The sequence below is a fragment of the Haemaphysalis longicornis genome, unplaced genomic scaffold (assembly GCF_048455015.1).
Source record: "Haemaphysalis longicornis isolate Haplotype H1 unplaced genomic scaffold, Haemaphysalis longicornis Haplotype H1 scaffold_12, whole genome shotgun sequence".
NCBI classification, from domain to species: domain Eukaryota; kingdom Metazoa; phylum Arthropoda; class Arachnida; order Ixodida; family Ixodidae; genus Haemaphysalis; species Haemaphysalis longicornis.
Window position 1 is genome coordinate 98,325,742 of NW_027526225.1, and position 25,450 is coordinate 98,351,191.

Sequence of the window (25,450 nt, forward strand, 5' to 3'; positions counted from 1 at the left end):
TAGTAGCGCGACGCCTTAGCCACTGAGACACCGCGGCGGGTAGCCATTCCGAGTAAAGAGCAGCGCACCGGCACATCAGTGGACCAAGCCAATCCCCTTCTCGCAGAGGAAGCGGCTGTTGCTTTGACGGTCAGCGAAATTAAAGTTGACACCACGGTTACTCTCACCATGCTTGTCGAAGCTTCTCCTCCGGCCGTATCCTCAAGACCACTCTTGAAATCCTGTAGCGGAAACCGCTAGCGAGACTCGTCATGATGTGGGCGACCGCACTTTTTAAAATACAAGTTAACGCGAGGCTGCCCATCTCACAAGCAAAAGGAGTGCGTCGGCTCCCTCTGTTCTCGCACGGAGAGATTACCGCGAACTATAGACTACAAAGATATTGTAGGAAAGGGAGCCGTGGACTCGGTGATGCTGCGGTTCTCCTACATTTATTCACGTGCGTAAGGCCCGGCTGGAGCTTAGAGAGTGGCGATGGCGTATACGACCGCCCCTGGAGCGCAGCCGTGTTCGATCTCTGTGTCGCGTGGAACCGCTGACGCCGCCGGGCAAGCACCGCTGATGATGATGGTAGGAAGCTGTTCATGATGAGGATAGTGGCGCTGCAATCAGATGATGATGATGTGCCACTACAATATCAACCCGGAAATCCCCCCCCACCCCCGAAACAAACAACCGCCCAATAGCATTGAGGAAGTCCTTCGCAACCTACAAATTATATTTATTACAGGTTCCTACACCGCCCGTAGGGCATTATTGTAGGGGGTTCATTTCGAACAGTATACCGTACATAATTTACATAATTGTGTCAGTGTGAGACAAATAACAAATTAATACTTACCCACACCCTGAACGATATAATTATGTAGCCGGCACTCTCCATCGCATTATCTGTTCCTCTCTTGGGGAGCTCAAGACTCTCACATGGGGGGTTGCTGTGCACTAAGTCCACTTGAACCCACACCCATCCCCTCCACAATTATTTCCCACTCGTGAGGCGTGGGACAGCTCCTTGGCTAGCCCTTCCCCTGACGCGTCTAGCGCAAGTTTGCAGAGAGGGCCAGGAGAAGGACACTTGGAATGAGGAGACCTCCCGAAAGACTCTTTCCCAGGTGTCAATAAACATGTTTATTCTCTCAACACAAACGCAGCGGAGACAAAATAAAGGCAGGAAAAAAAGAAACAAAACGGAATGAAAAGACCAGCAGTAAAAAAGTGGAAAGCCACGCGTGGAGTCAAAGAACGAAGACGTGCACACGGGGAGAGCAGAGGAGGAACCTCACTTCAAGAGTGGGTTCTTGTAGACAGTATTGGGAACCCCGTCAATTTCCAGCTGCTCGTAGACCCAGTTGCGGTTGCGGCGGCACTCGACGCCACACTTTGCAGAACCACACTTGGCGCAGGGGAAGTGGCAGCCCGGGCAGTCGGCCTGCAGGCAGTCGCAGGCGTCCTTGTTGGAAGCGATGTGAACGCCTTGGTCTGTGTAGAGGGCAGCAGACCGATCCGCCGAAGTCCCGGTGACGTCCTTGGTCTTCTTCTTGACTTCGCGCTTCTCGCGGTGTCCCGAACCAAGGAAGTCGTTGAGCTTGGGATCATCCACGCGCAAATGGCGCAGCTCCCGCTCCACCGCAGTAAGGTTGCTCTTCTTCCGTTTCCTCCTCCCTAGACGGTCGTACTCGACGGCAGAACTGCTCCCTCCCTGCACCGGAGCATTCTCTGCATCCGAACCCTGCTGATGCTCGGCGTTACCTTCCTTCTCTGCGCCTTCAGTTGTGGTTGCGAGTTTCTCCTGTGTCGCACGCTCGTCCTCATTGTAGAAGGCTTCGATTTCCGGGTACTTGTTGCAGAAGCCTTTCAGGCACTGTAAGCACACCGTACGGCCAGGCTTTATTGGATACTTGCCGCGGCATGCCAGCGCAAATTGCCGTGGAACGAGCCATTTCGGCGACGAGGTGCCTCGCTTGCTGTGCTTGTTGTGTGGGTCAAAGCAAGGCGTGCCGTAACCCTCAAGGTAGAGGTTCTCGTGATATGCGCAGATGTTGTCAAACGCTCGGCCCAGGGAGGACACCAGGTTCTTTGCGGTGGACAGCGGCAGCGCACTAAACGCTCTGATGGAGTTTTCAAATGGCTCCGAAGGGATGTGGCACAGGGAACGTGTCATGATACCCACAGAGCAGCGGGTCACCACGTCATTCATTCTTTTGGCCCGCTCCTGGTACTTCTTGGAGGAAAGAACGCGGGTGAAGGAATTGCCCTTCGACGCCCCATCATGAGATGAACCTTGCCGTTTCTTGATTTCATCGACGCACAGCTGGCAGAGACGCTCGCCTTCTTCCAGGGTGACAACGTCGCGGCACGATTCGGCCAAGAGGCTCGTCACCTTGACCAGGCCTGTCGGCGCCGATTCGGACCCGTGTAGGCGAAACCGGTCCAGGCATCCCTGCTTGTGCCTCTCCGTGTACAGGTAGAACTTCTGGTGGTGGCAGCAGATAGTACGCAACGCGCCGGTGCCTAGCTGAGCCGCGATCGAGTTCTGCTCGTCGGCGGGGAGATCGCCGAAACTCTTGATTCCGTTCTCGCCCGTAAGAATCGACTGATGGCACTCGGAGTTGGTAAGCAGCCCCACAGTGCACCACGAATCGGGATCTTCTTTGTCAATGTACAACGCCGGAGGGGCGTTTCTGGAGGACGCCATATCGGTGGTCTTGTCTGGGGACGCTGTCGACGGCCGGCAGCCTCAGCTAGCTTGCGCTGTTGTCCAAAAAAAAAAAAAAGACGTTTCCCACTCACTTGATGCCGGCTTGTCTCTGCCTGGACTCTAGGGTAGATGTGCTTCTTTTGCAGAAACAACGGGCGAAGGGCCGGTATCAAAAATCAAGATGGCACCGAGCTGAGCAGTTGTTCCTGTCTCGAACCAGGCGACGGCAACGCCACTGTTCTTGGTGAAGACACGTCACCTTGTCTTCTGCGCCGGCTTCCACACTGGCTTCCACGCTGGCTTCCAGAATGGTATGATCTTGCTGACGCTGGCGATGCCGTGTCCGCTGCAGAATCTCCCGTATCCACGTCTCGTGCCTGACTAGCGGTCGATTTTCCTACGCCACCCTCAAGATCCCTTTCCCTCCATAATTAATGAAGAGCAGTGGGAGGAAGCGCTGAGCAGCTGGGACCCAGAGGTCCAGAAACGTGTGGTCACCCGCGCTTAGAACGTCGCCGCCGACCTCAAACCGACGGCCACACCTCTCCCAATAAACCCGCTTAAGCCTCAATAAAGTGATTCCTCTGTCTTCCTACGTCACTAAGTATGGCACGTGACCAGCGTTAGTGGCCCTTACTAGCGTTGCTCATATTCAGGGGTCGTGATTAGCGTTTAGTAGCGGTGATTACTGAACGCGCAACTAGGGAAATGTAGTCGTGCTTGAGGCTTGTTTTGGCAGTGAATAAATATGTCTTCCACTTGTGAGTACCACAGGGCTATATACTTCGGCCAATTTTTAAGCGAATATCCGCGCCGCAACGCGGATATTCGCTAAATAAATCTAGATCTTCAAACAGCGGCACGTATAAACGCCACTGCGGGCTAAGACAACCACGAACAAATTACATTTCGAGGCAGAAGCGCCGCGGCAATAAGCGATGGAACACCGTCTACGTATTTTTTGGCGTGCACACGACAACCCAAAGTATTAATTCAGGTGTCGCGCGCAATGCGTCGTTGCCTTGGGCGACGGTGAAGCAACTTGTGCAGTTTTCAATCAACCGGTGAGTTCAAGAGAATGTGTCGTGTGCGCCGCTACAGTACGATGGACCGGCCTTAACTCCCACATGCCAATAAAAATCGAGAAAATCAACGCGAATCCTTATTTATAGTTCCCAGGAGAAAACCCGTAAACGATCAGGTAAGAGCTCTGACAATCTTAGTGTGAGAAATGCGCTATGGGATGGTAGGAAACCCTTTTTATTGCTTTATTTGGGTCATCAGCAATGCACACGGATTAGGGAAGAATAATATAGAAGCACAAAACACAAATCACAAAGAACTCTACTTCAAACGCAAACGAAGTTTCCTTGGTTTCCTCGTCATCATGGCAAATTTATTCCCCACTGCGTTTTCACTAAATTTTGCCCGCACGCTGTCTAACGTTACATATACAGAATGCTATAGCAAAGTGAAAAATGGAGCGAAATCTTCCATACGAAGTGACTGTTACTACCTACCAAGAAAGACCGCGCTACCGTCATGAGTTCGACTTAAAACTATTTATTTACGGCGGCAGTTAAGTTGGCCACCGACAAAGAAGACCTTCGGCGCTCCACACGCGCACTTATTTTACCGTGTGGATCAAACCTCCCTGGTGGGCTCACCCGCCGTGAGGTGGTGGCGCTACGAAGGATTCGCGTCGGGGCTGCTCTTACACCAGCTGTCACCCACACCTTGCCCCCGAATCGACGGGCTCCGTTTGGCCGGACATGTCCATTTTGCACCACGTCGGCATCGACCGCAGACATTCACCATCTTCTGTGGACTTGCCGTGGCCTCCAACGCTCCCGACAGCAAGTACTACATAGTGTGGGACTCAACCCAGGCCGGCCTCCCGACTACAGACGCTGGCTCTCTGGGCCGTATCACCGGAGCCTTTTAGACTTTCTCAGTGAAAACTTCCTGTTTACGTACATTTAAACACACTCGCCTCCACCGTTTTATGCTGCAGAGCAAACTTTCGCAACAAAAAAAAAGGTAGTATACGGAGACAATACTTGAAAACAACACAAAAGCTTTTCACGTTACTTTTCACCAACCTGAATGTTCGCGCAAGTATCCAAGTAATCTAAGCATTGACGAGCTCCGAATATGCTGTCACGAGAAGGCTATTTTCACAGCAACGTGAGTCACCCACAGCACTCCATCCGCACACAGGGTAGACGAGAAATTCCCATCGTCCGCAATGAAGTCTTCGTCGGTTTACGCTTGATTCATTTATACGAACAGGGGCTGGGAGATGCGCCTTACCTTCAAACAACTGGCTCACACTGACAGGAAAAAACACAAGCTGAAGAAACAGAGCCACACTGAGCATCGCAGTAAAATAAGGCAATGGGAGTGCTAAACGTAACCGCACAGAAAAACTGAAAAACTGTCTCTCTTGCGACAGCCTCACGGCTCTAACGGTCGCCCCGTACGGATCCATCTGGACCGTCCCTGCTGCTGCAAAAGCAGGCAAAAACGGAGGCTCATTCCACATCTGTAAGGTTAGGTGGTGTCAGGCTTAGTATGAAACTCTATGGTGTTAGGTTATCCAATTCGTACCCGCGTGAGCCAAGCCTAAGACAACCTCCATGACATCGCCGCCGTACAGGGCGGAGACAACCTTTGAACGGTTCCGTGCCGCCGCTATTGGGTCAAAGTGCTCAACGCGTTGTTCTTTTCGTTTCCTATAAGACCCAGCTACGCGAAACAGATGAGGTGATTCAAAGTTCGTGAGTGAACAGCGTTGCCGCGATAATTTGAGCGCGGTTTTGATATAATACCTTGCTGCGGTGGCGAGCGAGTGACCCAAAATGGCGGCGTCAGCGTATACATTTCTCCAAGCGTCTGAGCGTGATTCGAAGCACCCTAGTTAAACGTCGGTTCAGTGTTCCTCCTGGTTTGTTTGGGCCGAGTGCTTGCCGCGGTGCACAGAGCAGACGCCGTACGCCAGCCAATTCACGGCGAATTTGAGCGCTATATGAGATATTCGAATGGTTAACCAGCTTCGTAAACGGCCACTCCGTGCCGAGGATTGTGGCGACGACAGGGGGCACACAAAGCCACAGGCATGTAAACACACTGATTAGAGTAGAGAGAGAGAGAGAGAGAGAGAGAGAGAGAGAGAGAGAGAGAGAGAGAGAGAGAGAGAGAGAGAGAGAATACATTTATTGAGCGTCTAAATTGGGAGTGGTTCCTTATTCACTGGAGCCCATATGATGTCATGGCCGCCTGCGCCCGGTCGACCAGCGCTAGCTGGGTCGCGAATGAGGAGCTGGACATCAAACTCTCCCATTTCTCTCTAAAAGAGGGGGTGGGTGGATGGAGGAGGGGTGGATTTGCTGAGCTGAAGTCGCACTCCCCAATTATGTGGCGGAGTGATCCTGGTTTTTTACAAAATTTGCATTCGGCCGAGTACTGTTCCGGGAACATGAGGTGTAGCCTTGTTGGGTGGGGGAAGGATCCAGATTGAATGAGGCGAAAGACTGTCTGCTGCTCCTTAGAGAGGCTAGGATGAGGTGGAGGGAGTGTCTGTCTTTCTAGCCGGTAGTGCTGTGTGACTTCTCTGAAAGTGATAAGCGGGCAGTACTCCACGCCTTCCTCCGTAGCCTGGGGTGCGAGTGCGCAGGCTTGTTGGTGGGCAAAGTCGTTACCCTCCATGGAGGCGTGAGCAGGCGTCCACACCAATTTGATTTTTCTATTTGCTATTTTGTTCTGCAGCAATCTAAGGGTCACTGGTGACACCCATCCTGATTGGTAGTTCCGATATGCTTGCTGCGAGTCGGTGACAATTGTTTGTGCCGGCGTCTGTGTGAGGGCCAGAGCAATTGCCATCTCCTCCGCTTCAGTGATGTCCGTGGTCTTGACTGTTGCGCTTACCAGGAGACTGTTCTTGGTCGATACCACTATTGTTGCGTATGGCTTGCCTCTACAACGGGAGGCGTCCGTGTATACGACTCCGGGGTCTTTTCCAAAGCTCGTGTTGAGCGCTCGAGCTCTCGCTGCTCTTCTCGCCTCGTGATGGGTGGGGTGCATGTTTCTTGGCAGTGGATGAGTAATTAAAGACTGGCGCCAGGAGGTTGGTATCTGTACCTGCGGGATCGCGTCGAGGGCCGCCCACCCTATGTTGAGGAGAATTTTTCGTCCATCTTTAGTTCGGCTGAGTCTGGCCTTTTGAGTAGACGTGAAGCAGCTGACGAGGAAGGGAACGAAACCGAAACAAAAAGATGTTGGATGGTCAGGCACATATTTAGCCGTAGCCACAGCCACTGTCCCGTGGCAAAGGGGAATTCACTATGGGGAAATCTAGAAACCGAATGCGCAGCGTTTGCTGATACTGTAGTGAACTAGAATACTTGGGTAGTGGAAAAAGAGGCCGCCTCCGAGCGTGGCCTCCGCGATTTGCTGCCGGCGGCGCGCCGTTGCTCCGGCCGTCCCATTCGGCGCGGAAGCAAGGGGAGCGGTGTAATTTTGCTAACTCCGACACACGCCGCGAGGCGGCGCCGTTAGCCTAAGGTTGAAGCGAGGCTCGTCTGACCGACGCTGCCTGCGCTTTGAGTTGTAAATCAGCCTTCGTTGTCGTGTCTTCGGGATAGAAAACTCTCAATATATGGTCTATGTATTTTGACTCCATCCTACAAGTACAAAGTTGTTTAACGTACATTGTTTAACACCCACGATTGCCTTTGCACGCAGCTTTAGTGGTCGTTTGCTTGAAAGGCGAATGCCACAGCCAAGGGTTACACGTATACACGTATGAACGGTATAGGTTACGTCTAACAAGGGTAGCTATTGTTAAGGGTTGCAGGCTGGTTTATCCTTCCCATAGTACGGTTTTTATCCTGAGAGTTTGGTCAGGCACCCCCTTTCCTGCAGGCATATGACCTTTGCTGTCTACGAACTGCCGTAAGTTCCGCCGTTTGGGGTGGTACCCACGGCAATTCCACTGCCAGATTATATACTTTGATTATTCGGTGCCATATTTATATGCTCAGAGCGAGAGTGAGAGAGTGCTTTATTGATATAGAAAGTGGAAACGAGTTGGCGACTGCCAAGGGCATGTACGCCCCATCGTCTGCTAGATGAGTGTAGCATTAAAGCCTTTTGTCCTGCACGATTCTTCCGTCACGTTCCCTCGTGCGTCAGAAAATTGTACCGCTATCGTAACTACCAACTAGCCCCCAGTGGTGCTGTGGAGAGTAACACACGTTAACCGAAATAAACTGATAGCGATAACGCAGGAGCTGAGAAAAGTCGCGCATGCGCAGACCGAGCCTATTTTGCTTCAGTCGCCCTTACCGTGCTGGGCGTGAATATCGTGCTGGTGTATGCTTCGTTTAGTTTTGTACGCGCCTGTACATTTCGGAAAGCCCCGAGCAGCTTGAGGGGACGTCTTGTCAGCGACCGGCGGAGTGTGACCTTGACTCGAACGGGCTGCTCAACGAACGAACCTCCCGCTGGACTCTAGGGGTTAGGGTGCAAGGCGGCGTATGCGAGACAAAGTGCATCGGCAGTGGAGTGTGGGAATCGACGCCTCTGCAGTGTCCATTCGGCAACCATCGGCAGTGGAACTGGAAACATCTGTGGCGGCCCCCGTGACATCATGTCGTTAACCGAGGACGCCCAAAGCATCGCCGTCTTCAGGCTTCCAGGTAGGTGATACCTTTTAGCGCGCACACGATTGCCACAAGAGGTGTTTCTTTTAAGCAACTGCGCAACCATACGCGTTGTGCGCGCCTGAAAGCCTATTCCGTGGAATGCGTGCTTGATTCGTCAGCGTCCCTTCACGGGGCACCTTGAGTAATCTTGGCGACGGTATTGGCGACACCGCGGACCCCGAGCCACCAAACGTAGGTTGTAATCTACCGTGACGACGTGTTTAGAGGTGGAGGGTAAGAAACCATGAATGGTGGCGGCCGGATTTGTGGTCAATCTCCGGCCGATGGGCTCCCTGTCTGTTTACCAAGCAGGGAGTTCCCGGGCCTCTTCTGCTATTAGGGTAAGGCTGCTGAAGAAAGTACCCCCGTTTCCTGGTCTATACTATAGCGGATGGTACTTTCTAACGCCCCCCCCCCCCCCCCCCAAAGGGGCTGCACCGAAGTATCTTTTCTCCCTTTGTCAACCTCTAGCTTTTTTGAAGCGGGAAATTACTCCCTATTTCTTGCCAAAGAATCCCTCAATCCCTCTTGCATCGCAGTCAGTCTTCTTGATTGCAAAATATCTTGAAGCTGTAATTGAAACATCGTATAAAGCTATAAAACAAAGGAATAGTGAAGTTCTTGTCGAGGCAAACGAGAAACAGCAGGCCATAAAGCTCCTAGCACAAACTCGACTGTTTGATCTGGACATCAGGGTCCCACCCCACTGGAGCCTCAACAGCTCGCAGGGTGTGATCTCTGAACCAGTTCTGCTGAACGATACAGATGCGGACTCCTTGAGGGCTTGAAGGATCTCCTGGAAGCATCTCCTTGAAGGATCTCCGTGAAGGAGCAGGGTGTCACGGCCGTGAGGCGCATCACCATCTGCAGAGACGACAAGAAAATTCCCACCCAGACATCATCCTGACCTTTGACCGCTCGGCACTTCCACAATATATAAATTATGCATGATTTATCCGGTGCTCGATCCGTCCTTACATGCAGAACCCACGGCAGTGCCAGCGGTTCGGGCACTGTATAAACTCTTGCCGTGGCTAAACAACCTGCGCATAATGCGCGGGTGGCACAAGATCACCCCCCTGGCAATTGTACATCCGACACCCTTTTTTGTGGGAACTGCCGGGGACCGCATGCGTCATACCCCCGCACTTCTGAAAAAGTACAATTCGAAAAAAAGATATTAACATCAAGATCACCGAGAACATCACCTTCCCAGAGGCTGGAAAGTGGTTCACATCTTTCCCTCCGGGGAAGTACGCCGACGTAGCTTGCCGGGGGGGGGGGGGGGGGGAGCGGCGTCTGGTTTCGGCGACGACCCAGGTCAGCGTGCCTGGTCTATGCCCGCCGCTGGGTTGTCTACGGCAGCCCAAGCCGTCACCACACCACTTACTGAGTCAGCAGCGAGTTTGGAGGCAACAGTCCCTGACGGGACCGATGCCGCTCCTGTCCCTTCTTCCCGGCCTCCAGTACAATGGATGCTGCCCATCTGCTGTACTGGATGCTGCTGTACAGGATGGTGTCCATCCAGTGCACTGGATGGGCACTGGGGGCCCCGCATGGGCTCCCACCCCCGCCGCCGCACCGCCCGTGCCGCCTGTGGCGTTCCTGAGCCCTCGGCGGGTGCGGCTCCAGCAAAGGGCGCATTAAAGGGTGCTAAATACAAGGGGCCCGGTCCGTCGGGCACCGCTAGGACATCGGACGACGAATTGGACGTCGGACCGTTCTTGCCAGCGACGCAGGGGAAGAAACGGGTCCCTTCGTCAAAACCCACAGAGAAGCCAGAAAAAACCCCTCCGAGAATAACAGCCCCGAAAGAGCTTACATAAATTATCCAACTCCAATAGCTTTGAACACTCAAAATGGGAAGAGAAAATATTGTTCAATGGAACTGCAGAAAAGCCTTCTTAATATTCTTGACGATGGGTACGAGATTTTGCATGCTAATCAGCCATGTGTAATGCGTGTCCAAGAAACACATCAGAATTTCAATAACACAAATTTCTTGGATAGTTATATGGTATTCAGACAGGACAGGGATGGCTGCACACACTGTTCGGGCGGTGTGCAATAATCGCCAGGAAATCCTTAGCATGCCGCCCTATCACTTTGAACACTGTCCTTGAGGCTGTGGCAATTTGCACAATAATATTTAATAGGTTGATAATGGTATGCTCCATTTACGTTACTCCTGATTTTTAAATTTCGAGCTCTGACTTCGAGGCGCTGGTTGACCAGCTGGCCGAGGAGTACATCCTCACAGGCGACCTGAATGTGCAGAGTTCTCTTTAGGGTTCTCGCACGGATGCCCCAGGTCGCCTGAAAGAGAAGTTCCTAACATCTTCTGGAGCATGCCATTTCAACAAGAAACAGCCTAGATACCATAACATAGGACACAACACATAATCATATCTTGACTGGGCTGGCACCCGCCGTGGTGGCTCAGTGGCTAAGGCGTTACGCTGCTGAGCACGAGGTCACGGGTTCGATTCCCGGCCGCGCCGGCCGCTTTTCTGATGGAGGCGAAAAGCAAAAACGCCCGTGTTTACGAGATTTCGGCGCACGCTAAAGATCGCCAGGTGGTCGAAATTCGGAGCCCTCCACTACGGCCGCCTCGTCGACAGCGTTGCGTCGGCGCGTTAAACCCCACAATCAATCAATCAATCAATCAATCAATCAATCAATCAATCAATCAATCAATCAATCAATCAATCAATCAATCAATCAATCAATCAATCAATCAATCAATCTTGACTTGGCTAGTGGTTCCGCAGTTCTCTTTCCTTGTCGTGAGTGGGGCGTGGGCACGATGGGCACAAGCAGGTCATCTTCCCATACTCGGTTCAATAAAGCAAGAACATCATGGAATACATTTGCAGAAACATCCAAAGTACACCACACACCTATAAAACACCTACACGTGGGAGAAGTTATCCAACTCCTCAAGGCGCACATCCTCGACGACGCCGAAAAGTGCATTCCCCACGCCTACGGCGCCCCGCGCAAACAAAGGATGCCGTGGTGGAATGAGGAGTGTTGGCGGACGCGAGAAGCCCCGAACAAGGCCTCTGGTATCCTCCGTCGGTACCCCACGTGGTATAACCTCCTGCTGTTCAAAAGAGCAAAGGCGTTTGGAAAACGTGTGCACCATGAGGCAAAACGAGATAGTTGATGCCTATTCATAACATCAATAAACGCATACACAGACACGCACGGTATGGACATGAATACGTAAACTTAAAGGACAACAAACACGCAGCCTGCCTCTGGTGAACACAACAGGGGGCACACTCGAATAACAGGCTGATACACTTGCACAACACTTCCAACACGTGTCCAGTTCAGCACACTACGCAAACACTTTCATAAACCACAAACAATCAGGCCAAAGGGAGCCTTTACTTGATGACGACAGGTCAAAAAATTCTTATAACTCAGAATTTTCACTGCATGAGCTGAGGGCTGCTCTGAGCACGTGTAAACCCTCAGCTCATGGCGCATACAACATCACATTACAGCGATACAGCCCGTACACGCACACACACTTGAAACACTCCTACACCTATACAATAAAATGTCCTTCGGGGCACATTCACGATCTTGGAGGGAGGCCATATTAGTGGATTTCTTGAAAGAGAGAAAGGACACGTCGGCCCCCTCAAGGTACCGTCCCATAGCTCTGACAAGCTGCCTGTGCAAGCTCCTCGAGATGATAAACCGCAGGCTCGTGTACTTCCTTGAGTACAATGGTCTTCTAGAGGGCTGCCAGGCAGGCTTCAGGGTGGGGCGATCGACGAACGATCAACTTGCCGCACTTGACTCCTATATCGAGGATGCCGTCATGCATGAACAGTATTGTGTAAGTGTTTTTCGACCTCGAGAAAGCCTATGACACCCCTAGGCGTTATGGGAACCTCAGCGACCTCAAATCATTCGGTGTTTCGGGTAACGTGTTAAACAATCTTGTTAGTTACTTGTCGGAGAGAACCTTTCGAGTGAGAGTTGGTTGCGCAGTCTCAAAGGTTCACGTACAAGAAAATGGCGTGCCACAAGGTGGCGTGTTGAGTTGCACTCTCTTCATAGTAACGATGAACTCTCTTGGAAAGGCATTGCCACCTACAATTTCTTATTCAATGTATGTAGACGACGTCCAGATAACGTTTAACTCAAGTAATATGTTAATCTGTGACCGCCAAGTCTAGCTTGCGGTGAAGGAACTTGCCAGCTGGGCAGATAAGACTGGTTTAAAACTTAACCCCGGGACAAGCTCTTAAAGGAGCCATGAAGAGAAAATACATCTTTATTTAATTTGAAAGACCTAGGATTTAGTATCTCACTCAGCTCCAGTACAGCCACAAAAGATGTTTTTCTAACGAAAAAAAAGCAAGAAGTATTTTAAAACTTTCAAATATTGCGCCACAGTGACGTGTTATGAGCAAGAATCACGTCATACGGGCCAACAATAAAACATAATTTTCAGTGCGTTAACTGCACGTTAGCATTCAAGTGATGCGGTCAAATGGAACTAGAGGCCCCATTACAGACGTCCAGTCATGTGTCGTCGCAACAGGTCAGTTAGGCGGCCGCCAATCGCACAAACAAGGTTCCGTGACGTCATAGAAAAGTTGCGGGAAATTGGCTAGGGGGTCGCGACTGCTTCACATATTTTCTTTAATATCTCCGTTATTTGTTCGAAGATTCCGATGATATTGGTATCATTTATATCGGGACTAAGCAGTCTTTCTAATAAACCCAACTTGTATTTTGTCTTCGTGGCTCCTTTAAGTTGTGTTCTCCAGAAAGCGTGGAAAGCGTGTTCTCCAGAAAGGGTTCATCCCGACCCAGACATTACTCTTAATGGCGTGTCCATTCCTGTATACAAGGAGCACAAGTATTTAGGTGTTTTGTTTGATCACAAGCTCGCATTCAATCCTCACATCAAGGAACTTAAGGCATAATAAATGTCTGAAAACAAGGAATATCCCTAAGGTTCTCTCCCACCAATTATATGGTGCCGACAAAGAACTCCTCCTGCGCTTGTATACTGCTCGATTTGACTATGGCTGTGTGGCGTATGGGTCGGCGACTAAAACAGCATTGCGAATGCTTGACCCAGTGCTACACTTGGGTCTTCGTCTTGCGTCGGGTGCTTTCCGCACTGGACTGTTCCAAAGTTTGTATGTTGAGCGTAAGAAGTGGTGCCTTGAGGACCAACGGACGTACATGCACCTGCTTTATGCTTTTAAAATCTCATCGCTGAAAAAACCGCCCTGTTTATCCTGTCTTTAATAATACATCTACATCTCTGCTGTTTGTAAATCGCCCATCCGTTCCTCTGCCCTTCTCGTTTAGAGTGGGAGAGCGAGCTTCGGATCTCAGCTTAGCGAGTTTAGCGAGCTTCGGACCGGCGAACACAATAAATTATAGTTCTGATTTGCAGTTTACCATGCACGTGGCAGAAGATTATAAAACATTTCTCTCCCCTTCCGCCAAGGTAATACAAGAGATAAAGTCAAAGACTCAGAAAAACAAAGTACAGCCGCCTAGTGCGAGTGGAGAGGTCGAAAGAGGACCTCTCCACAAGCAACGCACTCTTATGCGAAGGATGAGGGCGGGTTGAAGTAGGCATGAGAGAGGAGAAAGACGCGGGAAGAAACATTCATTCGCAAAACGACACAAACGCAGCTTGGAGGCCGTAAGCTGTTAACAGAATCCGTCGCCTGGGCCGGTCGCACAGATGTTCCATGCGGGACACGCGGCCCGCGGCGTCGCTTTGTCTGGAACGGCTGCCGGCATCGCCACGGTGTCGGCACGCTGGCTTAGAGTCGCCGTCAAACAAAATAAATGGCTCAGCTACGGCGCACATGCGTGGGCTCCGCACCCGTCATTATGACCCTGCACCGAACCGAACCCCACTGAAGCACGGGGCTCTCCACTCAGGAAAGCGAGCTGTGAGCCAAAAAGGCCGAAGTAAGGCTGGCAAAATTTGTTGCCCTTCGGATGCTGAATTGATGTCCCCACAGCTCCATTCCTTTCGCACAAAGTTCGAACAATGACGCATTCATGTTTCCATGTTGGTAAAGTAACAACAGATATCACCCAGCGAAATCCTTCTCTTGACGTGCGCATAAACGGATTTCCGTCAATGGAAACCAAAGTTAGTTCGAGGGACGTGTCGTAAGCGATAACTGACGGTTGAAATTATTTTTTAACAGCTATAATTACTCCTCCTTCTCTTTCACAAGGAGTGACCTGTCCTCGCGAAAAACTGAAAATTGCGCAGAAAAGTCAAGCTCAGTGTTGAAACTGACTTTCGAGAGCCACGTTTCCGTGCCGATTAAAATGTCCGCTGAAAATGCATACCTTATTAAAAATGCGCTTGGAATTTGTTAGGAGCATCGATGGCTCGGACTGGAGCTGCGATTACAAGACATAGTTTGTGGATCCGGAGGAGGTTGGTGTGACGAGGATACAATCGGCACTGTCTGGTGGTTTCATTGCATTGGGGCTGGGAGGTGAGTTCATGTCTTGTGGTTACCTCTACAATGCCGTCGGAGACGGAATGCTATCGAAACACTCGATTACAAATGTGCAAGCAGTTAAAGCGAAACGAAAAACACTCGCTTTCTTTGTAGTTATGTTATGCGAAGTCCCTCAGCCTTTTACGGGCTATCTACTGTTGGGAATGACCATCCCACCGCTGGTACCACTGTTGCGACTGGCCAGCCGAGCGCAGTCACCGGTGTAGCGATGTTGCCTTGCTCCGTCCGCTATCGACGCGGCGCAGAGCAGAGCGACGAAGTCCTCGAGCCGACGAAGAGTTGAAGTAACATTTATATACAGTATATACAGGGTAAGCAAACGTTACATGACTCGCACAAAGGCGACAGCACCCTTTTCACTCGGTGCTTCCGAAGAGACTGGTGCCGGAGTGAAGCCGCCGAGGAAAGCCGACGATGAGAGCCTCCGGGCTTCTTTTATACCCCGGGAAGTTCGTTGGGGCCCCGAGAAGTTCGAATAGCTCCAATCAAGGCTCTCGCTGCCTGAATTCCGACGAATGGTAGCGAAGCGGTGATTCAGCTGCGCCGCCAATGGGGAAAGGGAGGGCGATGCCCCCGCCGTCTCCGTGACCTCGCCTCCGGGCGTAGCATGGAGGAGGGCGTAGCGACATGCCCTTGTTTGGTCGTTCTCAGATGCGGGATTCGGCCGCGCCGCAGCGTTCTGAGACGCGGGATTCGGCCGCGCCGCAGCGTTCTGAGATGCGGGATGCGGCCGCGCCGCAGCGACGAAAGGGAGAGGCGTGACTCAGCCTCGCTGTCGGCGCGTCGCCTCGTGCAACGCATTTGGGCCAGGCGCTCTGGCACAACACTACACACATGGCAAAAAATCTTTATGAATACATATACTCAAAGTTCTTCAGTTTCGGGACATTCCGCAAGAGAGGAATTTGACTGATGCAGTGAAAGCTTGTTAACTCGGACTTCAATAATTTGTATTTATGGGTAATTTGAACTGCATGATTTGGTCCGGCCGAGCTCCCTTAGAAGAGAACGAAGGAACGCGTGGCAAATAGCCTCGAAACAGACTCGGAGCGATAAGTGGCCGGCGCTGTGAAAAACGAAGGGGGCAAGGAGGGTGCTCTTCCACTAACTGTTGGCGCCCCTACCACGCTGGCATTTCTACAATGCCGCAGCTTACGCCATTTCACCGATAAATGGTATCGTCGGACAGCCGATAAGACGCACTGCGGGAATGGGAACAGTTGTTAGAACAGCGTCCCCCTCTCCATTATGTTTCCGACGGCGGCCGCTGACCTTTTTGTAAGAAGTTCCTTTCAGGACTAGGTCGAAGTGGACGCGAGATCAGGGTAGGGGCGTGCTGACGGATGGGTTAGACGCGCAAAACCTGTCGCTGCCAAAGACCACGGGGAAGGGGCGAAGTATACGTGAAAAGGAGGCGTTACACTACATTCACCTGTTACACACAAAAAAAAGTGCTAGCTTACGCATTCAAGGATTAGAGGCAGGCTGTTCAATCGCTGACTTTTTCGCGCCACTAATTGCTGACATGCTCTACTGCTCCTCGATGGTATTGCGCAATTTCTGTGCTACACTCGCGTTAGTTCGAACTTTCATTATTTCGAACTTAGGTGGCGGCCTCTTGCAGTTTTAATTAGTGAGCTTTTACTGTAATTGTTCGATCTTCTGAATCTGGGCCCTCTTACCGACGCGGTGCACGCGTTCGATGTCACCGGCTTGTACCTCGAGGTGCGTGGAAAAAATCTTGAACTGTATCTCCTAGCCTTCCTTGTCGGTGTCAAGAAGGCGTTTAACGATTGGGTGGTTTCTCGTCATCCTGTTATCGGTGTGATCTACTGAATCAACAAGTTCTTCATCTATGGGAGCGTAAAATCGCAATCACCGACCAAATTAAAATAAAATGTTCGACGTTCCGTAGCTCCTACAAGGAACCCGTAGGGGCTCCGATACGTCACATACGTTCATTTCCTTTGTTATGCTTGATTTTACTTCACTTCGACACGATTTTCGGCAGCTTTTTCAAATCACCCTCAATTTCATGAATTTCCGTATTACTGCTGCTAATGTGGTGTCTCGTTTCTGTCAGGGTGGCTGTGGTTTCACCATGAATCTCTTTCATGAAAGCTGGAACATCATCGATCTTAGGATTGGGGGTTGCTTTTCATGTCACCTTTGCAGAGTAGGAACAGCGAAATGCGTGTCCTTAGCAGCGAAACAGGAGATCTCGGGCTAACCAAGCTTAGCCAGTAAGACAAACCATTGAAACGAGCCCTCGAACAACTTGTGTGCACACGGCAAGAAACAAATGACCCATAGCACTTACCTTGAAGCAAAACACAACTAGAAATAGCGGGGATCAACTGCCAGCAATATGCAAGAGATACAGTTCGATAAAGATGGCAAGGCTGAATGCTAATTGAAACGTAGAACAACGCTAATGCTAATGCTAACAATGCTAATTGAAACCTAGAATGAAACCTAGAACAACGAGAACCAGGCCTTAGCAATGCCCACATGGCTTGAATGAAGGTTTCCTTCAAGCCACCTGCTGGGAGGGGGGAATTAGGTGCTGTCTGGCACGACAGGGCAAAGTGTTTCTTTGAATGAGGCCCCACAAGCGTTATTCAGACTGAAAGAGCATCGGATGAGCCGGGGGGAATATGCGGACAGCGAGGAGATTATGCGCCGTTATTTCCTTATAGCGAAACAAGCTGTCTCGGGCCGATCGGGCTTCGTGTAAGGGGACGGGTAGCGTCACGCTATAGGGACGGGGCTTGGGCCTGCTCGGACAGTGAGTTCTCGAACTGCTTATTTCGCTGCCTCCTTGCCCCCAGCCCAGTATAGGCAGAAGTGCATACCAGGTCGACGAAGTCGATCGGTAGGCGATTTCGAAGAAGAATTTGGAACACCTAAGGAGAAATGGCCCCTCTGAGAATGATTTTATGTGGGCGTTTTCGAATGATTGGGAAAGGGGGGGGGGAGGGGGGGGGGGTGTTCAGCTGCGTTAGTGCTGGGACGATTGCCCCGCCTCCGCTGTCTGGATGCGTATTGTGAGGGAGGTGAGGGGTGCGGACTTAGGGTTGAATATTGCCGCCACAGCGAACGGGTCGTAATGCCTGTAGTCGGCAGCGTATACATTAAGCGTGCTCAGCCTAATGGGATATTTCTCGGTCAGAGCCCATGCTCGTCCATTCCTCCGTGATTGGTTGTGCATATTGCGTGGAAGAGGGCGGGTGAGGGAGACTTTAGGATCACTTATCAGTGGATCACGCAGATTTAATGCATACATAACCTGTCCACCAGTAGGTGTGGTCGATAGGCGTTTAAGCTGAACGAGTCTATGGGGCTCTGTTAATTCTTCTGCAGTGTTGTATATGCCCAGGTGTTGCAATCGAACAGTGGGAGGAGTGTGTAAACTAACGTCCCCTCCTCACCCCCCCCTTGCTTATTTGGAGCAACAACCGTGTCGTCGGCCTTCAGCCAAGCTCTCATCCTTGTCCTGTCTTGTGGCAGTAGTACTACCTCATTTAGACGTGTGTCCTCTTTTGAAACCATGACACGTTCTGTATTCAGCTGATCGTTAAACGGCGATTAATACCTGTGCAGGCCATTTGAATTATTTTAATTCTATCGTGGTTTCATTCACTTAACATTTCTTTCGTACGGCGCATTGTGTATGGCCTGTAACCTATACAGCAGGGGTCGTATTGTTTTGTTGTGGGGTCTTGCAGTCATTGGCCCCGGCTCAAGGTCATCGGCCCTGGAGCTCCTGCTTTGGCATGGTGGAGAGATCGACATCCCCAAGCCTTTCTGGGTGCACTCAAGCATCGACCGCCATCCTGAATGGAAACAGCCTGCGTACACCCCGAGAAAGCCATACATCTATGCCCACTGGTGAAACGTTGCTTCTATCCAGCGCTAGCCAAGCGCTCCGTGGTTGTCAAGCACCGCGCTGTTTTTAAAACGAAACTTTCTACATTACGAGGAGTTTCATTAATGAATCATTAATGATTCATTCACACTGATGTTCTAAACCTTACAGAAAGCTTTATGCAGTGGCTAGCATAACAGATGGACTAGAAAAATAAAAACGTGTATATTCTACAACCATGTGTGTTTTGACGTGTGCCTTTTGTGTGTGTGCCTTTCATTTTGCTTTCAATTTACTGTGCCATTCACTACACGTCTGTGCACACTCACGGCTCTTGAACTGGAGCCTTTCCAAAAAGCACCTTTTATTTCACTGTACTGCTAGCTTTGAATTCACGCTACCAGGTAGCTTTCATTTCCTAGAAACACCGTTCATTCCACTCTGCTAGGTATCTATCTTTGCTTCGCTTTCCTTCGTCAGCCAGCTACCTTTGCTTTCCTCTCACTGTACCAGCTTTGATTTTGCTCTGGCAGCTGGCTAGGGAATCTTTCGACGTTAAGGCTGCGAACACAGAGACAAGAACAAATTATCACTGAACATTTCATCTTTTATTTCAAACCCAAAATTCGCCGGCGATCCGTCCAGGTGTAGTCAGGAAGCCCAGGAACACAGCGGCACTGCGAATTGTGACAAAAAAGCATAACGTAAGCATTCCTTGCTGAGTACTTCAACGCACTACAAAAAAGGCAAGGTCTACCGCACTAAAACCTGCAACGCAACAGAATAAATACACAAAAAGACAAGGTCCACCGCACTAAAACCTGCGCATCGCTTCAGCCTCCCGGCCAATAGGGACCGGTTACTACAGTCGTAACCTAACAGAGGAACTGGTCCTCCGAAGTGCTGTAAACATTCAGGTGTACGAGGAAAACCACGCACTTCCAGCAGCAGGCGGAAAGGCTGGCGAGCGGGGAAGGGCAGGAAAGAGAGAGAGGGAAGTAGCTGTCTCGACGTTATAAGCATGGCTTTGCTATTGTTTTCTTTTTTCCCATCGAACTAACTCTCTGCAGATAGAAAGAGCTGCGATTTCGTCTGCATACCCCTGACATGGTCTTGCGATTCAATGAATCCCGAGACCGGGTCAGGAGTATGCAAATTATGTGAGAAAACCGACGAATTTTTTCGATTCCCCCGTGGCTCCTAGCCGTCCGCTATCCGGCGCCCACGCCCACGGAAATACGTTAAGGACTTTCCTCCTCGCATGCACAACAAGAGCGACGGACCTCATGTGCCGTGAACAGGAGGGCGACATCGCTTCCGGTCCAAGTCCACTGGACAATCCAAGTGAATTGGACAGCGAAGTTGCTTGAGTCCCAGCACGGACGGCAGCACGCCGTCTCCACAGTTTATCACGCACACACACGGCGTCCCCCGCTTCCAGGTCTGGAACAAGAGCGACGGACCTCACGGAGGGCGACATCGCTTCCGATCCAAGTCTACGCGCCAACCAGGTAGCGAGGAAAGACGAGACTCCGGCTCCCAAAGGGACTGAACCTACGTAGCCACATCGCCCACGGCAGTGTCTCGAGGCGAAGTCAGCGACAACAGGGTGTGCTGGGCCATAGCCTCCTTTATATAGGAGGCTATGGCTGGGCAGAGACGGTCTCCCGTTCCAACGCTCCGTGAAGTGTAAAACATTACGCCCACCTCCCCTCGCGGGAACCCTGGTGTGATGCGACGCTGAAGGGGGTTCCATTGGCGTTTCCGTTGGGTCGATTAGTCGAATTGCGTGAAACGCGTAGTGAACGTTAATTGCGTTTCAATCACATCGTTGGGTTCCCGCGAGGGGAGGTGGAGAGCAGACCGAGGAGAGAGAGAGAGTACTGCACATGCGCCCAGTGCGCAGCCGCGCGCCCGCAGATGTTGGGAGAGAGTGTTCGCTATCGGAGAGAGCAGAGGAGGCGAGCGGAGGAGAGACGCAGTTGTGCGGACGCGGGCGGACGGACGCACGCAGGACAGGGCCGCCGGCAAGGGATGCTCCTCACAGCGTCGGGGGGAAGGGGGGGGGGGAGCGGGGAAGGGCACGAGAGAGCAAAAGGGAAAGGGCCTGCTTAGCCGTTCTAAGCACGCGCGACAGACCGGCGGTGTTCGCCCACCGCTTTGACATCACTCACTTGTACCGTGATTACTGCTCTGCACCTCACCGAGCTAACGGGTTTTCGCGCACGCTTTACCGAGCCGCCCGGATGGTCGAGTGGGTAGCGTGCCGAGCTCGCTCGCACGCAGGCAGCGCTAGAGAGATGGGTTCGATCCCAGCTGCCGCCTGCTTGGCTGTTCGGGTGTGGCGGACAAGGAATAATGCGTGCCGTGGGGAGGGCCTCGTTTGGCCCTCCCCGTTTGCACTATTATTTCTCGCTGTCCGCCCGGTCATCCAGCAGCCGGATGGCTGTCCCCCCCGCGGGGGTTTCCACCCGATGCCCGTACCTGTTCGGAACAAAGCCCTCGTCCACCACGTTGCTGTGGCTTTTCTTTTAGTTCTCGCATCCAACTCTTTCCGCAACACACGGCTGCATTCTTTATATATGTAAAGAGCCGCGAATTCATCTGTTTTCTTGGTTCACATACTCGTGACACGGCGGTGCGGTTCAGCAAATGCGACGTCTAGGCATCGCTCCAGGTAAATCGTAAATTTACGTACTCCTGACGCGGTCTTACGATTCAACTGCAGCGATGCCTAGACGTTGCATTTGCTGAAGCGCACGGCCGTGTCACTAGTATGTGAACCAAGAAAACAGGCGAACTTGTGGCTCTTGTTTCCCTTCCAAAAGCAGCTAACCTGTCTCAAAATGTGATACCACCACCTCATACCTTCATTTTTAAATGCAGAGCATTTCAGTAACTCACGATGTCACCCGCGTTGGCGTCCGTAGTCCGCGTCCGCATCGCTCCCCCTACACTATATAAATACTTGCCGGCGCCAGGTTTCCATCCTACGACTCTGCGGGCGGAACGCAAGGTGCACGCTACTCTACCAACTGAGCCACAAAGCCGACACAGAACGGAAAGTTACGAAACGTGCCTTATATCCTTCACTCATTCAACCGTCGGCCAGAGGTGCGCCCTCTCCCCCGCGTCCTCCTCGCCTTCTCTCCGCTCGCAACGCCCTCTCTCGCCGCGTTAGGATCGCGCGCAAGAACAGGTGGGGCGCTCGCATCGCGCTCTCTCGCCGCGGTCGGTTCGCGCTTACACCACATATGTCGTTCACGCGCGCTGCGGTCGCTAACATCTGTGGCGTGATCGTGACGTCAGCATCACGCGTTCGCGTGGTGGCGATTTCGGCGCTATAACACACTCTCGCGAGGGGCATTGGATTGGATTTAAGTGGATTGTGTTGCGTCATAGCCGCGCCACGTTGCGTCATAGCCGCGGCAGGGGGTTCACGGCACGTTCCACCATCGACAATGTCTACGCTGGAAGACAACAATTACAACAACAACAACCAATACGTAATCCATACGACTTGCAGGCGCGCCCCCCCGCAGAAATGCTCTGCATTTGATCGTGCCCCTCGCGAGGGGGATGTTTCTTCTTTTTTTTCTTTTTTCTCGAACAAGCTTGCCGCATTACCGGGCATCCGATGTCACCTTTTCTAGACCGTCGTCCGGCATGTTATGCGAATCACAGCTCAAACGCCTGGCTAACTGCTCGAGACGCACGGCATTTAGCGCGGGCAACAAGTGCTAGAACTTAGACTCGGGAAGTCGGTCAAGGACAGGAAACGGCGGTCAATACATGGCCTACACTCCAGACAACAATTCGCGCTAGTAACCCCGCAATGGTTACAGATCACTTCAGTATCCCTTTACGAGAATAAAAGTGCTACTGGGGAAAGTTAGTGAACAGAACACAAGGTCCACCGCACCAAAGGCTGTCCATCGATGGAGCCCTTTGGTAAACACTTAACGGCTAATATAGTCAGCCGTTCGAAGCTCAACCGCTGGCATTTGTCATATCACCTCCCCATTATTTACCTCAAAGACAACAACAGCCGGTACATTTGAAGCAACAGCTGTGAAATAAATCGGCAGCCCCCCGTACATTTAGTTAGAAACGCTCATTGAGTTGGTTTTTCCGATAGTAAGACGAAAGAGTGGTCGCGGAAGACAAACAGCCCGCGCAAGGCTTCTTTCTGCCGGGCGCTTGCGGAAGGGTGTGTGGTTTGACCTCTAGCTCTCAAGGTGCAAATTGGTCACCCTGCGAACACTGCCCGAGGTAGCGTAGATTTCACTACAAAAAATTGGCCGCGTATCTGCTCCTCTCGTTGAAAATGCCGTCAAAAGACGATAGTCTTTATCGACTTTTGCGAAGTAAATGCCTCCCTTTGCTTTCCCGCTCACCTCTCGATGCGAACGCTGCCGTACGGCGAAGACGCGCGTTCATCGAGGCGCCCTACTTCAACGTTTATAGAACCGCGTTTTCCTACTCCACGTGCGTTGCAAGCAGAACGTGAAACCTATCTAGTGGAACCTTGCGTAACTGTTGCCGGTTGATTTCTTAAAACGGCGCCAGAAGCTGTAGTGGCGCGGGCGACAGCAGGCGACGGCGGAGTGAATTCTTTTTTTGCAGTTGATGAAGTATTTAATTTCGCAAAAGTCAAGCATGTTTGATTTTTTGTAAAGGAACACTGCAAATATCACTTCTGTATTGATTTGTTGTCTCATATTTGCGTAATGTCTTGTTCTTCTTCAACAATGTTGACAAGTATGAGTATTACACCGGACATACACGGGTAGATTTAGCTCTGACTATATAAGACTATTGCGCAGGCATTGTTTTGCTTTGGCCGGGTGGCTGAATCGAGTCACAGACAGACCAAAATTTCTGCGTTTAAGTAGACCAAGAAATACTATCGTCTTTAAAAACTTCGCCGTAAGCCAACGGCACGTGCGAGATGAACGAGCCGAAGCTACATCGGGATTATGAGGCGCGTCATAGTTGAGGGCTCCGCATGAATATTGAACACTTGCGGATCTTTGGCGTGTGGCTAAATCTCCACGTGTTGACGTTTGAGATCTTCATCTACACCAGAAAGGCAGGCATGAGCGCCGGCGTCAGCCCCTAATCCTTTGGCTCGATCAGTTTCAGTTAGCGGCGAGTCAGTCCATACATGGGGGAATCTGGCAACACTTATAAACGCCAAAATGGCCGCGGTTGCTGACTTGCGTGCCTCAGTTGCGGGACTCTAATATACTACAAGCTGGTTAATTCGCATAACCACAAAGGAGGCAAGGTCGATAGAAACGAATAAACGACACGATAATTCCAAGGGCAGTGCTTTGCTTTTTGATGCTACAGCAGAACTGCCATCTTTATCGAACGTGAATCCACCGCACATAGCAGAATGAAGTTGTAGCCATAAATATACAACCTCAGCAATTACTGCATATGTTTATAGTACAATAGTAACTATAATTCCACCACTTATAATTTACAGTTTACGCTTCAGATCCCTGCTTTCAGTTCAGGAACGATATATTCACAAGAACGCAGTTACAGCTATAAGCCGATAAATAATTAGACAATGCAGGCTTAACCTGTCCTAGTAATTTATTAAAGGTTTTAATTAAGGTGTTTATAACCGATTTACTGCGCGGCCCGAGAAATACCTGAGGAATACATAGCGCGCGAAAGTATATATGCATTAATAATAATTTAGAAATCCTGGTGTGGGATGGCTGCTTTTGTCTGCAGAAATGTATTTTGGATTAGGAGGAAAAGTGGGTCGTTGCCACCGAACATTATGATCGCACAAATAGAAAAATGAATCCGCGTCTCTTAATAATGACGGTACATTTAAATTTAAAATCTGCCTTTAATTACGATTGGTGTTGTGACAAGTCGTCTTTGTAGCCAAAATCAATTTCAGATTGAAAGTTTCCTAATAAATCAGATAACGTTTATTTCGAATTCAGATGCCAGTTTTCACTCAAAACTATCGTATGTGCCCTTGAAAGCAGAAATAAAGCTAGTATTCATTCTAACCCAAATATACACACGTGCTTGTTGATGTTCCAGATCTCGCGTTTGGCTACAGTGTGCGAGAAGGCAGGACCTGGCTCATTTACCACCTCGTCAGACCTAGAGCACCTACCAGCTGTGTCCTGGCCATTTCACCAGCAGAGACTACGCGGACCTTGGACAGACAAGGCACTGGCTGGATACCTAGTTATTAGCATGCGGCTATGTGCCACACACTTTTGTATGCGACTAAAAACGTAAAAAAATCCCAGTTCTGTTTTACAGTATGAATGGCACATTTAGGCAATAACCATTAAAAAAACTGCGCTCTTTATTCTTGTCTAGATTGTGCGCACTAATAAACCAAAACAACGTCGCACTTGGATAAGAGGTGCAAAAAGAAGTGGACGCGCAAAAATTTATCAGTCAGAAACAAACAATTGCCCTTTTGATAATGTGGCGGGTTGCGCAACAAGAACAAGATCGTGCGCTGGCCATCTGAATCGCCACCCCCCTCCCGCTCGGCTTTTCAGTCCTCATCCAGATGGCGTCTCCTAATGCATGTCTGCAACGCGCCGCCATGTTTTTAGTACCGCCCCCAAACACCAGGGGTTTGTACGGC

The 25,450-nt window shown here is 50.9% G+C and overlaps 2 long non-coding RNA genes across 2 annotated transcripts in view; one reads left to right on the forward strand and one right to left on the reverse strand.

The window, feature by feature from the left end:
- LOC144163053 (uncharacterized) overlaps nt 1-25,450 on the reverse strand; it is a 487,499-nt gene that overhangs the window by 211,916 nt on the left and 250,133 nt on the right. The gene's annotated exons all lie outside the window — the stretch shown is intronic.
- LOC144162088 (uncharacterized) lies at nt 8,014-19,028 on the forward strand. The gene is made up of 2 exons (XR_013320604.1): nt 8,014-8,397; nt 18,671-19,028. It is a non-coding gene; the product is annotated as an uncharacterized LOC144162088 (long non-coding RNA).